The sequence below is a fragment of the Camelus bactrianus genome, chromosome 20 (assembly GCF_048773025.1).
Source record: "Camelus bactrianus isolate YW-2024 breed Bactrian camel chromosome 20, ASM4877302v1, whole genome shotgun sequence".
NCBI classification, from domain to species: domain Eukaryota; kingdom Metazoa; phylum Chordata; class Mammalia; order Artiodactyla; family Camelidae; genus Camelus; species Camelus bactrianus.
In genome coordinates, this window is record NC_133558.1 from 14115917 (window position 1) to 14129994 (window position 14078).

At 45.0% G+C, this 14078-nt stretch overlaps 1 protein-coding gene across 1 annotated transcript in view; it reads left to right on the forward strand.

Moving 5' to 3' along the window:
- Positions 1 to 14078, forward strand: part of CDKAL1 (CDKAL1 threonylcarbamoyladenosine tRNA methylthiotransferase) — a 721370-nt gene that overhangs the window by 611870 nt on the left and 95422 nt on the right. The window contains exon 17 of the transcript XR_012500987.1: positions 3599 to 3751. The gene's annotated coding sequence lies outside the window, so the exon portion shown is untranslated. The remainder of the gene's footprint in view (positions 1 to 3598; positions 3752 to 14078) is intronic.

The window sequence follows — 14078 nt, forward strand, 5'->3', positions numbered from 1 at the left end:
CACTTCCTCTCCCTGCAGTGATCAAACTGTGCTCAGCTCAGGAAATACTCAGAAAAGCTTGGATTCAGAGTAGGTGAGAAACAGCCCACACATTCCCTAGAGATGGCTTTAAAAAACCAACACTCTCCTCTTTCTCATTTCTTTTGCTGATATGGGAACACACCCTGTGTGTGTTTGATGACTGGTAATACCTTAATTGCCATTAGTCAAATCCACTTCTGCTGTCTCTGGATGGATAGGGTAGGCTGGGTTCCAGGCGTTGTTTATGCCAGGAAACTAGAAAATTGACCAGGACTCTTATACAAGCTTCACCATGCTGCTCTGAAAACAGATCTGCTTGTGTTAGGGCTTTGAGTACGAAATAGCCTTGTTTTCTTTTACAGGAATCGTCTAAAACGTTTTCCTGTTGTATTTGAAAGGATGCTACTGATTTTATAGATTAATTAATTAGTTACTTCAGCTCCTGGAAAATAAATCACATGCCTCATTCTCCCTGTGTATAACATTTGTATTTACTCGTTTGTATGTTTTATATATTTACATATTTTTGATCACTTGTGAGGAAGAGGAATAAAAGCTTACTGAAACCGCATTGGACAAATGACTTTCAGAAAATACACACTAGCTGAGATTATGGGTGACTTTTTAGTTTCTTCTTTTACTCTCATGAATATAAAACCCCTTAAAAAATTTTTTTTAATTGTAACAGAAAGGAAAACCTTCATTGCCCAAACCTACATCTAAAAACTGATCTTGCCAACTGCCTCGCAGTCTCATTTCTTTGTAGCTGTTGACAAACAACACATATTAACATAATTGAGATAATTAAGGGCAGTGCCAGGTACTGTTACCCGACAGGCTTCTGCGGTGCCGGGACTGCCAATTTCCGCTCCCTTCTAACAGCCTGGAGGTGTGGAGATTAACACCTACAAAGTGTGGTGGCCTGAATATTGATGAGGGGAGAGAGACCGGCTGCTTCCTTTGATTAAAACATTAGAAGAATAATTATTACAATAGTGAAATGGCTTCAGCCTTCTGTTAAATTTTTTTTTTTTTCTTTTACTTCAGTTTACTCTGTAGCCCTGAAACGTTTTTTTGGGCTTTTTTTTCCCCCTCCATATGGCAGATCACAGTCATTGAAAATCTTATACTTCAAGTTGAGAACATTTTGTATGGATTGAGTTAGTGGTTCCCCAAGACAAGCTAATTTTCATTGTTGCTGAGGAGAGGAAAATATTACTTCTGGAGAGCCAGCAGGCATTTTATTAAACAGTTGTACCAGCTGGAAACAAATTATTGCCTTTATTTGAAACTACCATTTGTAGATGTCGGATGCTTTCACGTCGGTGGGAATTAAGTGATGGGACCAGCTAGGGTTCTCGTGTTGGCGGACTGCTTAGCAGGCCGACCTAGACTCAAATCGTGACCAATGTTGAGGCTATTGGCTGCTGATTTTACAACAAGGCTATGATTGCTTTTAACTTAGGTACTGATTCCACTGTCACTCTTTTCTCTGTGTAAGGCTCTGGAAATATTTAAGGTCTAGAGGAAAGAAGATATGCACACTGGGCAGAATCCCAATGCAGTATTAACGCACTCCTTTTTCAGTTGTGATTTCTACAAAATTATCGCATATATACTATTACGGCAGCCTCTGGGTCCCCTCTCTGGTATGAGATAAGAGACAACCACCGCGTTTTTGCAAAGGACAAAGAAATGCTGGCATTACTTCTAAAGGTCTTGTGATCCAGAACGTGGTTCTGTTTGGGAAAAGAAAAAAAGGCACGCTCTGCCAAAAGTAGCACACGCCACATTATCAGTGAATATCTCCATTCTGTATTTTTAGTGGGCAAATAAAATCTATCAGGACAGCATGATTTAGAAGGGTGGAGAGAGACTCATAATTTCCAGGGCAGGGAAAAGGCTACTCTGGTGCATTTTTGGTGGAACTGATGTGTTTTGGCAGTAACTTCCAGCTTCCTTTTTTTTTTTTCATCTATGCATAGTCTTTTTTTTTTTTTTTTTTTTTTGTAATGGAAAAATACAGCACAAGACCCTGAGAGTTGAGAAGTGACTGCTGAGAACACTGCCTGTTGCTTTTTTACTAGAATTTGTTTTCTGCTGCCTTCTTGCTGGATACCTGTTTATTTAAAAAAAAAAAAAAATTAAGTGCTTTCCTGTCAAAAACTTAATTGAATTGGGCTTATTCAAATCCTGAGGGAAAAGTGCCTTTTGGTCATTTCATCCCTTCAAAATCTGCTATGCCTTTTGACCTAATTGATTAAAACAAAAAAGCCCTCTGTGTAATTGTACGAGTTGGGAACCCAGATAATTTCCTCACCCAAATCATCCTCCTCCGTCCTCCCCCAGAGTTTCCCATTCCCTTGTAGTTTCTCGGGGGAGCTAGAAGTCAACCTTGGACAAACCAGCGCTTTTTTGAAGATGGTGAAAATGACACCAAGTTAGAATATCCTTCTAGATTAAGTGGGTGCAGGAATAGAGAGGCTGTGCACGGTAGGTTAGCCACATAGAACCCCGTGTCTGTGGCTCTGAAGGGGTGTTCTCGCTGTTCTGAGCAGAGTAAGAGGATGGAGGCGAGTTTGGTAGCATTACCTTAATTCTTTCTCTGTGAAACATGAGCCCCTGGTGAAAGTATGTGACCACCTCCAACTCCATTTAATCTGGCAGGTTGGTTGGTCCTGTGGGAAGATTCCCCTCCACCTGCAGTTTCTCCTCCTCTCCAAACAGTGCTTCACTATAAAACCACAGGAGATGCTTCTTGCCTGTTCTGCATTCAAGAGAGGAACTGAGATCAGGTCCGTGTGGTGGGCCTTGTGTGAGGTCTTGGTACTTGGAGATGCGGAATTGCAGCTCAGTATCCACGGACATACATCTCTGTGTGTGCGTGCCTCTGAAGTTTAACCCCCCAAAATACCATAAAAATTAAGTACCTGCATTCATTTCCGGTGCTGCTGTAACAAATTATCATATACTAGTGACCTGAAACAACAGAAACTTTCTCTCTCCCAGTTCTGAGGTTAGAAGTCCAAAAGCAAGATGTCAACAGGGCTTTACTCTCTCTGAACGCTCTAGGGGAGAGTGTGTTCCATGCCTCTTCCAGCTTCTCATGACTGTTGGCCTCCCCTGGCTTGTAGCTGCATCTTTCTCTTCTCTGCCTTCATCTTCACATCACCTTTTCCTCTGTGTGTCTCTATTAAGGATACTTGTCATTGGATTGAGGACCTACCTGAATAACCTACGATGCTCTCTTCATCTCAAGATTCTAACTTCATTACATTTGCAAAGACCTTTTTTCCAAATAAAATCACTTTCACAAGTTCTGGGGATTAGGATGTGTGCATATCTTTTAGGGGGCCACCATCTAGCCCTCTACAGTCCCCAAAGCCGATTGTTTGCACATAGGAAAATGTTTAGAAATAGGTGCAATATTATAAATTGGTTGATTGATTTTCATAAATGTATTTTTCTTTTTATATGCCTTAATTTATTCCAAAAAGATTTTAAGGTAGATGTGTAAGATTATACATTGTTTAGGAAGAGAAATGACTTTTATTCTAAACTGGTAATGTTCTTGCAGGTACACTCTGGTCTCTGGAAATTGCAAGCCTTTCTCAGGTGCCTCCAAGCACAAGGAGCCCTCATTCACAAAAGGAGAGAGAGGCTATTTCTCCAACTGTCTTGCCCACATTCTGCCAAGGACCATGTCCTGCCCACTTTGCTGCGTCTCCTGGTAAGTTTCTCCCACAAGCTCTTTCAAAGGCAATGATTCTCTACCTTCTTGCAATAGGAGACACTCATTTACTATTTGTTGACTCATCCTTCTTAAAGGAGGGTAAGGGGGAGAATGTCCTCAGCATCCCAGAATACTCCCTGGTGAGCTGGCCAAAGATGAAGACGCAGAGGACCTCAACTGACTAGCATGCATTTCTTTGGCATGCAGCCCACAGACTCATGTGAGACCTGGGGACGGGGCTGTAAAATGAGAACCATACTCCCTTCTTCCACATGCTTCCTGAGGCTCACGTGCCGTTACTCTCCTGCACATCTTCTTCCACAAAGTACAGCACTCCTGGTATGTTGAGTCAATACCTCTCTTAAGGCCCTGCCAGGTTTTAAACTCTAGCTCCCTGTGAACATGTCCCAGTGTGCTGGTCCCAGTTCTTGGATTTGGTGATAAACGGTGAGGAGAGGAGCCCTCGTTCAGACTTGAGCCTCAGCTGTGGACTCCAATCCTGGTTTTGTCAGAAGCCAGTATGGGGGGGTTCAGAGCATGTGTGCTGTTACTAAGACTGTGCATTTTGAGTCTTATCTTGTCCTTGTTCCTTGAGCATCACTCATTCCAGAATCCTGGAGAGAGATGGGGTATTTGCAGTCAGCGTTCAGACATTCTTGGATTTTCCAGCCATAATGCCTTCCAAGTATCTAAACCTCTTGCAGGGGACACTCAATTCTTTGATTAGCTCAGTGAAATATTATACTCTTTGTAATTGACATCTGGCATCGTAAAAAGGAGTATTTTTTCAGAAACTGTGGACTATGACCAAACCCCCTGCTGCTCTTGGCTTGAGCCTGTGCCCTCTACCCCGGAGGCTGTGAGGGAAGAGAGGCCCAGCCATCAGCTTGGAGTGTGACCAATCAGATCAGCAGTTCCTCTTGAGAAGGAGAAAAAGCAGAAGCAGGTAGGGTGTGGGAAGAGCAGAGTACATCTCCCTCCCTGCTGCTTTCATTTACCTGGTTTGTATCGGACTTGGGTCTAGGGTGTGATGGTCCCTGTTTCATTCTGTTATCCCTCTGCTGGGTCAAGGTTTGCTCCAAGTCCAAGGCCTGTCTTAGGTGGGCTGCCCCAGGGCCTTAACCTGTCTCATTCTGACATTCCTTCTCTGAAATGTCTTCTTCCCTATAGCTTGTGTTTATGCTTGGTGAAGGATTTCTTAGACTCGGATCCAAGAAGCATGAGTCCTGAGAGCTGTTTTGACAGGAGGAATAAAGGGGGATCTGGCGTCTAATATGTTTGGAAAACTCAGTATGCTATAATCCCCTCCTGGAGATTCATAACACACATTAAAAGCCTCCTTAACCTTGGTTAATGTGGAGTTTCCCAAACTTATTTGACCCCAGAACTCCACTTTCACATAACACCTATTAATAGGGAGAGACACATTCTGGAAAATACTGGCCTGGAAGAAGAGATGTTGGATTTTGAAACAAAAGGCCTGTGTCTGAATCTCCTGTTTGAGTTTCTAACTATTGGCATCAGATAAGTCATTAGTGACCTCAATTGCCTTATATATAAAATGAGTGTATACAACACTGGCTTACCTGCCTAGCAGGGTGGTGAGAAACAAGGACGTCTCTGAAAGTGGTTCCAAAATTATGGTAGGCTCTTCAAACATAGTCCTGTGCATGTGGATCTATAACAGGGGAATGGCCCACAGGCTAAATCAGTCCCCCTGCCTGATTGTTGTAAATGAAGTTTTATTGGCACGCAGCCATGTTCATTTGTTGACACATCATCTGTGGCTTGCATTCTGGTGGCAGAACCGAGTCACTGAGACAGAGACTGTACGGCTCCCAAAGCCCAAAAGGTTTATTATCTGACCCTATAGAGAAGAAGTTCACTGACCCCCTGATCTCTAATAAAAGAAGACATTTATACTCAAGGACTTGTTACGTGTACAGGAGGAGAGATGGCAGATGTCACTCTGGTGCACTTGGGAGACTGTGATGTGGTGATGGGCAAAGCCCCAGCCTGGATTCCTGTCTCAGGGTCCCCAGGGGGCTCTACCTCCCTCACCAGGTAGATCAGGAGGTAAGGTCTCCAGGCCGAGCAGGAAGGAGGCAAAACAACTACACAGACTTTCTCTAGATGACAGCTTGGGTGGTGAACATGCCTGGACGCTTGTAGCAGATTCTGGAAAGTTGCCCAGTTCACCCAAGTGGAAGGAGGAGCCAAAGAGCATGCAGCTCCCGGCCTGGGGAAGGGGCGGAGTGCCAGTGCGTTGCAGATGCATTATTACAAGTTGCTGCTGAGGACATAGTATTCCTAGGAGTTTCTAAAATCCTTAGAAACCAGAGATAAGTATTCACTTGCAAGCACATTTCTCAAAGGATCACCAGGGCATTGAAGTGTCCTGGTGACACCTCTGAACGTTTCATCCTCAGGTCCCCCACTGGTGTGTAAGTGGGTGTTTAGGACCCCCGGTCCCCACTCTCAAACACTCAGAGAGATCGGCATTCTGAAAATCCATCTTCATGATTTTTCGGAACTCGGCACCTTCAACTCAGCTGCTTTATGTTCCCAGACCACGAATGCAAAGAGGGAAGCCCCAAAGCATTCCTGGAAAGAGGAATGTTCTCCACTTAGTAGGTGGGTGAGTAACTTGATAAAAGCCTTAACGCCAGAAGCCGGATGATGGTGATACGGCTCAGACCCCTGTTTCTGGTCTCCGCGGTCACAAGCTGCTAACAGCATCTGGCGTCCGTAACTCTGGGTGGAGGAATGCTCGCAGGGCTATTTGTGGAGCCTGTCTCTGAGAGCACACTTAAGACACCTCATACATTTCCAGCCTCCCTCCCCACCTCGCGGGGGCCTAGGCTGTGATGATGTTTGTGACGGGGAGGGAGGAAATGTTCTGGAGAGTCACCATGGCCTCTCAGTGCTCTGTTAATCCTTTGAGAATTGCTCTTGCAAATGTGCACTTACCTCTAGTCCCTGAGGATTTCAGAAACGCAAAGAAGCAGAGAGGGAAAATCACAGCTCGGGGTCAGACTAGCTAATTTTTCTGCCGGTTCTACCCTGCGGAGTCGTCAACTTCCCTTAGCAATTTAGAGGCAAATGGACTTGCCTTCTGCTTGGATGTCACATGCCTCCACCACCTGGGGACAGTTTTATTCCCTAGGACTCGCCTGCCTTCCACTGCATGCGGTGGGGGGGGCATCACGGTCCCACATTACTCCCCCCGTCCCTTCTCTTCACCTCGCCCCTCCAGCCCCATCTTCAGGGAGCCTTTGCTGACATCTCTGAGCCCATTTATCTGAACTCTCTCAGAACTTAAGTTCTGTACTGCAGTTTAACATTTAATTAGAGCCTGTTAAAGTCCATCGTATATATATGTATACAGTTTTACTCTCTTCTTTCCAGCAGGAAGGATCCAGCTCTTTTTTTTTTTAAAGGGAGTGGTAATTAGGTTTATTTATCTATTTTTAATGGAGATACTGGGGAGTGAACCCAGGACCTTGGGCATGCACTCTACCGCTGAGCTATACCCTCCCTCCTAAACATCCACGTCTTGAAAGCAGAGGCCATCTGCTTTATTTGAACCTCCCCCGCCTGTCTAAAAGAATGGTTAGCCTAATAGTAGTTTGTCAGTTAAATGCTGTTGAAAATGAGAATTTTGAAGATAAGTTTTCAGTGTCTCTCGTGACTACGTTTAGAAAAAATGACAGGGTTCAGAGAGAGATGTTGGAAATGCTGGCTTAAGAATATTAGCTGTGTTCATTCTAGGACTCAGGTGCACCTGGAAGGCTGGGGGAGGAGGGGCACCCAGACCTATTTGCATTTGATCCAAGGAGTTTCTTGGGAAGGGACTCAGCTTTGGGGAAGAGAGAGTAAAGGGTCATAACATTTGGACAAGGCCTGCAGGCCAGCAAGGGACAGAAGGGATTTATGAGTTTCCTGGGGCTGCCGTAACGAAGTACCACAAATGGAGTGGTGTAAGACAACAGAAATGTGTTCTCTCTCAGTTCTGGAGGCTAGAAGCTGGAATTAAGATGTTGGCAGGTCCAGATCCTTTAGGGGAAGTCCTTCCTGACCTCTTCCCTCTGTGTGTCTGTCTTCAGATGGGGTCCTCTCTTTCATAAGGAGACCAGACATATAGATTAAGGGCCCACCCTAACAATCTCATCTTAACTTGATTGCATTTGTGAAGACCCTCTTTGCAAATAAATTCACCTTCACAGGTACTGGAGGTTAGGACTTCAGTACATCATTTTGGGGGATATAATTTGACTTTATAACAAGATACATCTTTAATAGAGAGTATATGTTATTCTTTAATACCATTGTTTTCTTTAAGGCCTCTGAGAAGTCAGTAAAAGTAGATCTTTATAAAACAATGAATTTATATTCTTTTGTTGTATATAGTCAGCCCTCTGTACCTGTGGGTTCCATGTCTGCAGATTCAACCAATGGCAGATTGAAAGTGTTTGGGGAGAAAAAGTTCCAGAAAGTTCCAAAAAGCAGAAATTGAATTTGCCCGGCAACTATTTACATAGCAGCTACATTGTATTAAGTATTATAAGTTATATAAAGATGATTTAAAGTACAGTGGAGGATGTTCATAGGTTATACGCAAATACTACACCATTTTATGTGAGGGACTTGAGCGTCTGTGGATCTGGGGACTGTGGGGTTCCTGGGACCAATCCCCTTGGACACCAGAGCCAAGCCGACTATCTTGGGGCTGAATTTGACATACTCGTGAGGCTATAGGCATCTTTCTCCCCTTGAGACTGGAACCTGGTGGAAACTGAGCAGAGGCAGCCCCACCAACACCAGCAGTGGGAAAGCAGCAGGGGCTTCAGAAGGAGAGAGTGGCCGAGAGGACTGTCCCTAAGCACGCGCTGGAGGAGTCAGACCTCACTGCGGACCATGAGCAACACTCTTCCCCGCTTTTCTGCCTGCCTCTGAGCCCTCTTCCCACCTGCCTCTGTGGGCTGTCTTCTGTGTGTCTCAGCTCTCACTGTCCCATGCTGTCTGTCTGCACTGCTGCCCTTTCCACCTCCTTTGCCTTTACAAATGAACGACCATGGCTTGTGCTTGGGAACCAGTCTCACTGCCGGGTGCTCCTCTCCGTATCCAGAACATTCTCTAACCTGCCAGCTGTGGAAGGGTGGACACCCCCTGCAGCTTCAGGTGGAGAGATCAATTTCTAGAAAGTGTGAAGCCTCTCGTGCCCTCTCGCTTCCCTCTCCCCGCAGTGGGCTGATGTTTCCAGGTCGCACGGGTGTCCTCTGGCTGTAACAGCTCTGACCCCCTGCCCAGAACTGTGAGGGCCAGAGCTGTGTGTACCTGCTGTTGGCTGAGCTGGCTTGGAAGTGTCCCCAATGAGCTCCCTCTCATCACCCTTTTTATTTGGTTACGGGCATCCTCCTTCATGATGTAAAATAGGAAGTAGGCTAATACCGGCCTCTCAGTCTTGAGGCTCTAATCTGGTGCCTTGGGGAAAAGCTGGGGTGGCCCGGCCGGTCCCAGGACGTCTGTTCTGGAGGTGATCCTGAGCCAGGCAGCAATGGCCAGGTTGCATCTGCAGTAACCACAGCCCTGGCACATACTCCCGAGCCGGGACCCTGGGGATCTTGTGACTGGAAACGCCAGCTTCTGCTGGTGTCACAGCCTCCTCCTACGGGGCGGAGGGAGCAGGGAAGGGCTGAGCTCACCCTCCCACTCCCTGGCTGGCTGGCTCTGGGCTGTGCCCTCACTCACCTCCCTGTCCCCCGGGGCCACAGCAGGCCGGGGAGAGGGATGCTGTGGTCACCAGCCCGCCAGCCAGAGCCTGCGTGATGCTTTTGCCAGATGCATAATCAAGGCACTAGAGGCAACTAGACAAACAGAAAGAACAAAGCACCAAGTCCTGAGATTTGGGCCAATATTTCGGAGTTGAAAAATCTTTGTTAACATGAGAGTGTCTGTGGATGATACGTTCTTGCATGTGCTTACGCTTACGTGTTTACTTACAGAGGCTTAATCATTAAATCATGTTATCCTCTAAAGATGTTCTCAGCGGCAACAAATCTCTTGGCATGAGATATCAGAGCAATAAAAACTGCTCATGACAGGCAGGATGCTGCTGGAGTGCATAAAATAAATTTTAAAAACTAGGTTAAAACAGTAGGAGGCATGCTAGTCTAGCAGAAATAAAAATGACAGTCTGAGATTGTCAAATCTAGATCTTTTCCTGAATAACTACTGCACTATTTTCAGCTCTTATCTTTTTTAGTGTGTAAAAAAGATGATAACTTTGCCTTTTCTCCCAGTTCCTACCCAGAGCTTCTCCATCTTCTTTGAGTGTGAAATCAAAATAATGTAAAAAAGATATCATTAATTGACAGATTGATAATATTTTTAAATTGAAGTACAGTTGATTTACAGTGTTGTATTAGTTTCTGGTGTACAGCACAGTGATTTGGTTTTATGTATATATTCTTTTTCATTATAGGTTATTACAAAATAATGAATATAGTACCCTGTGCTAGACAGTAGGACCTTGTTGTTTATCTATTTTATACGTAATAGTTTGTATCTGCTAATCCCAAACTCCCAGTTTATCCCTCCCTACTGTTTCCCCTTTGGTAACCATAAGTTTATTTTCCATGTCTGTGAGTCCGTTTCTGCTTCATAAATAAATTCATTTATATCATTTTTTTAGATTCCACATATAAGTGATATATGGTATTTGTCTTTGATTTCCTTCACTTAGTATGATAAATCTCTGCTAGACTGATAAGTTGATTCAACCAGTTGGGTTTGGAATAAATGCAAGGAAGGGGGAAACTTGAGGGATATAGAGTGTATTTTTGCGTTTTTAGAGACTTTCTTCTCACATGAAATTGGCTTTAATTTTTAGGCTGATATCAGCTCATCAGGATTAATAATATTGACAATTTGAGTGGCCCGTGACGTATATGGCAGCCTGGCAGAGGCCCTTCTTCGTGAATTACTCAATGGCAACGCCTCCCTGAGGAAGGTGGAATGCTCCCTGTTTTATAGATGAGAAAATAGAGGCTCAAAAGACCAGACGACTTACCTGGGGTCACATGACTAGTGGCCACTGGAGACTGGCCAAAATCCCATGAAGTGCGCTGGTGGGAGTATCACATGTCTTGGTTGGGGATGCCCAAACCTTGGTATTCTGTGGGCTGCTCACTGTCTTCTGTTATCTTTATGCTCCTGTTCCCCTGAGAACCTTGCTCTTGCCCTGGGCCCCTGTGTCTCCTGGGCTTCCAAGGCCTTAGCTGCTTACCCAAGCCCAGAATAGACTCAGAACAAATACACACTTGGCCTACAGGCAAATCTGGAGACCAGGAGTTGAGATCAGTGCGGCTGAGGGGCCAGTCAGTGGTCCGGTCCCTCAGAGGCCTTCACGCTTCCTGGCTTTCCCTGTCCAGGCAGAAGCAGACTGACGGGGGGGGGGGGGGGAGCAGTGCTGCCCCAGCTGGCAGACCCTGGGGTGTGTGGGGCCAGGCTGGCCCCGGCTTCATTTAGCCCTCGGGCTTTCCATGTTGCAAAAGGACAGCCCGTGAGAGATACATAACGCTCGTTTTACTCTCTTCTGGAATCGTTAGTGTGAGTTGTTCCTGACTCTTGTCGGGAGCACCCACCCCCAGGGGTGGTCTCTTAGGGTCTGCAGCCCTCTGCTCCTCCATCCAGGGTAATGCCTTCAAGGTTTACTCCCTGGCTGTCTCCATCAGCAGCAGAGGCTTTGTGCTTCAGCACAGGAGATGTCAGGAGACATCGTTCATTGTCAGGACGAGCGGTGTGGAAGATGCGTGGACTGGCTGGACTGTCGCACAGGCAGAGTTTGAGGCAGTGAGCCTGGTACTCCTTGGAGTGGCCTTTTGTGTGGCCCTGATTTTGTTACCTGGAAAGTCAACTGGATCTTGCTGCCAGGGTTGAGGAGTACGCACCTCGAATGGGAGTTTTTCAGAAGGTGCTTGTTGGGATGTGTCAGTGGGCAGAGACCTGGGGTCTTACTCACCTTGGAAGAACACGCACTGTGACTGCATGTGTGGCTGTTTGCTGGTACGTGTTTGCCGGATCAGTCTGAGATTTACTTCCACTGTAACATATACCCTGTGTGTGTGTGTGTGTGTGTGTGTGTGTGTGTGTGTATCTGTCTGTCTGTCTGTCTGCCCTTATCCTACTGGTGGGCTGGAATTGCATGCACTGGCCCTTACGCCCTCGAAAGACGTTTGTGTACACGTCACTTCTCAACTCCGTGTCCGATGACGTCGGACAGATGTCAGAGTGGCTAAAAATCTCCCATGAAAATGAGCAAAAACCACCAATCAGGGCTTTTTTTTTTCCGCTGGGAAAGCTGGTTGTTAAACATTTCCCACCACCACGTCTCACCTCCGGAGGCTAGTTGAGAGTGACCAAATTGGTGTTGGAGAGTTTGCAATATCACTAAAATAAATCAACCTGCTTACCGCTGTTTTTAATCCATAATGATGCCCAAGAAAGGTTTTAATTTGTCTTATAAGAATCCTGGGTTTTTTTTTTTTTTTTACATATATATGTACTTACAAACCAGGCTTAAAAATAGTAAGAGGAGCACATGCTTTTTATGAAATACTTAAGACGATACAGAGAAGTAAAAAAAAAAAAAAAAAAAAAAGCTGGAAAATATCACCCTTAGTTCTACCACCCAAAGATAGTAATTTTTTTCAGAGATTATAATTAAAAAAAAAATAGAAATTTAGAAAGTTAAGTTGTTTGACCAAGCTTTCCTTTCAAGAGAGAAAGCTGGAAAAAGGGAAGCACTCCTTGATTTTTGTTAAAATGACCCTTATTCATCATGGAAAGGTTAATTTTCAGTCTTTCACGATCACTGAAGTGAGTCACAATTCCAAAAAGACAACCTTAGAACAAGGTTTCAGTTGGCCCCTCCCCTCGTCTTGGATTTCAGTGTCCGAAAAGTTTTGTTACTGTCTGACTTCAGTGTGTTAGCAGGAGTTTTAGGGGTTATGAAATAATAAGATCATCTGTCCTCCGAATTCTCACAGTGTGCTGCATCTGAGCTCCCTGAGAAACTGTCCTCAGCCAGGAGTCCAGTCTCTGGCACCTCTTGGCATCATTGAAAAATGAAGGCCCCTTCCAATTGCGCAATGAGAAAGTCAGCAGTAACTGTGGTGGGTTCAGGGATCCACAAAGTGTGACCGTCAGGGCCTGGCTGGGCTCAGAAGCACACATCAGAGCACGTTAACCGAGATGTGTTTGCTTTGGAACTAAGACTGTTTCAGAAGTAAGTCGAGGATCCAAGTGTAATAAAAGATGAGGGGACAAGACTCTCCTTCTTTTTAAACAACACTTGTGACTTGTTACCCGTCCCCCATCCTGGTGCTGTCACACTGCAGTTTGAGTTGAACACACAGCATCTGGCACTGATTAAGTCGTATTAGTACATCCGGCTGGCTAACCTTACAACCTAATAGGGTACCGCCATCATCCTTGTCCTGAAAGCTCCCACACGTGAGCTCACCCCTGATGGCTTGTTTAAAGTCATGCTTGTGACTATTCCAGACCTTTAAGACAAGTGTGATTTTTCTACTCCAGAACTTTAAGATAAGTTCATAGCAAAAGCTGTGCAGAATGCTGAAAGCTGTTGGAAATATACAGAACTCAGAATTGAGGTCCTTGTCATCATGGTGTTTGCCCTCTGATGGGGGATGTGCGATAGGCATCAATTCATAAGGCCCAGCAGAACCCAAATCACAGAGCAGGTGTCATAAAACCCTTGGCTACAAATGCTTCCTTTCACCAAGAGTGAACCTAAGGGAAACTATGAACTCTGGATAATGACGGTGTGTTAATGTAGGTTCATCATTTGTAACAAATGTAGCCCTCTGGTGAGCAATGTTGATGGTGGGGAAAGCTGTGCGTATGTGGGGAAGAGCATATATGGGAACTCTCTGTACTTTCTGCTCAATTTTGTTGTGAACTGCTCTAAAATATAAAGTCTATTAAAAAAAAAAAAAAGAAAGCTTCCATGTTCAAAGAGTGGGAAGAATCCACTGCCAGAGCTATGACATTTCTGGTGGACACCACGAAAGCCAGACTCTGAGTATGTGTTCAGGGATGCTCTGGACCCTGAGTCATTAGAAATAAGTTTATAGAAAGGAAAGAAAGAAGGAAAGAAACTCACTTGAAAGTCTTTGTTTCCAATAAACCATCAACCATTGATTTGTAGAAGTTTGCAATTAAAAGTGATGAGAGAGAGAGAGAGATGCTGCATTTTCATTATGGTTCCTTTGAGAACATTGGTTTTGGAAGCTTTAAT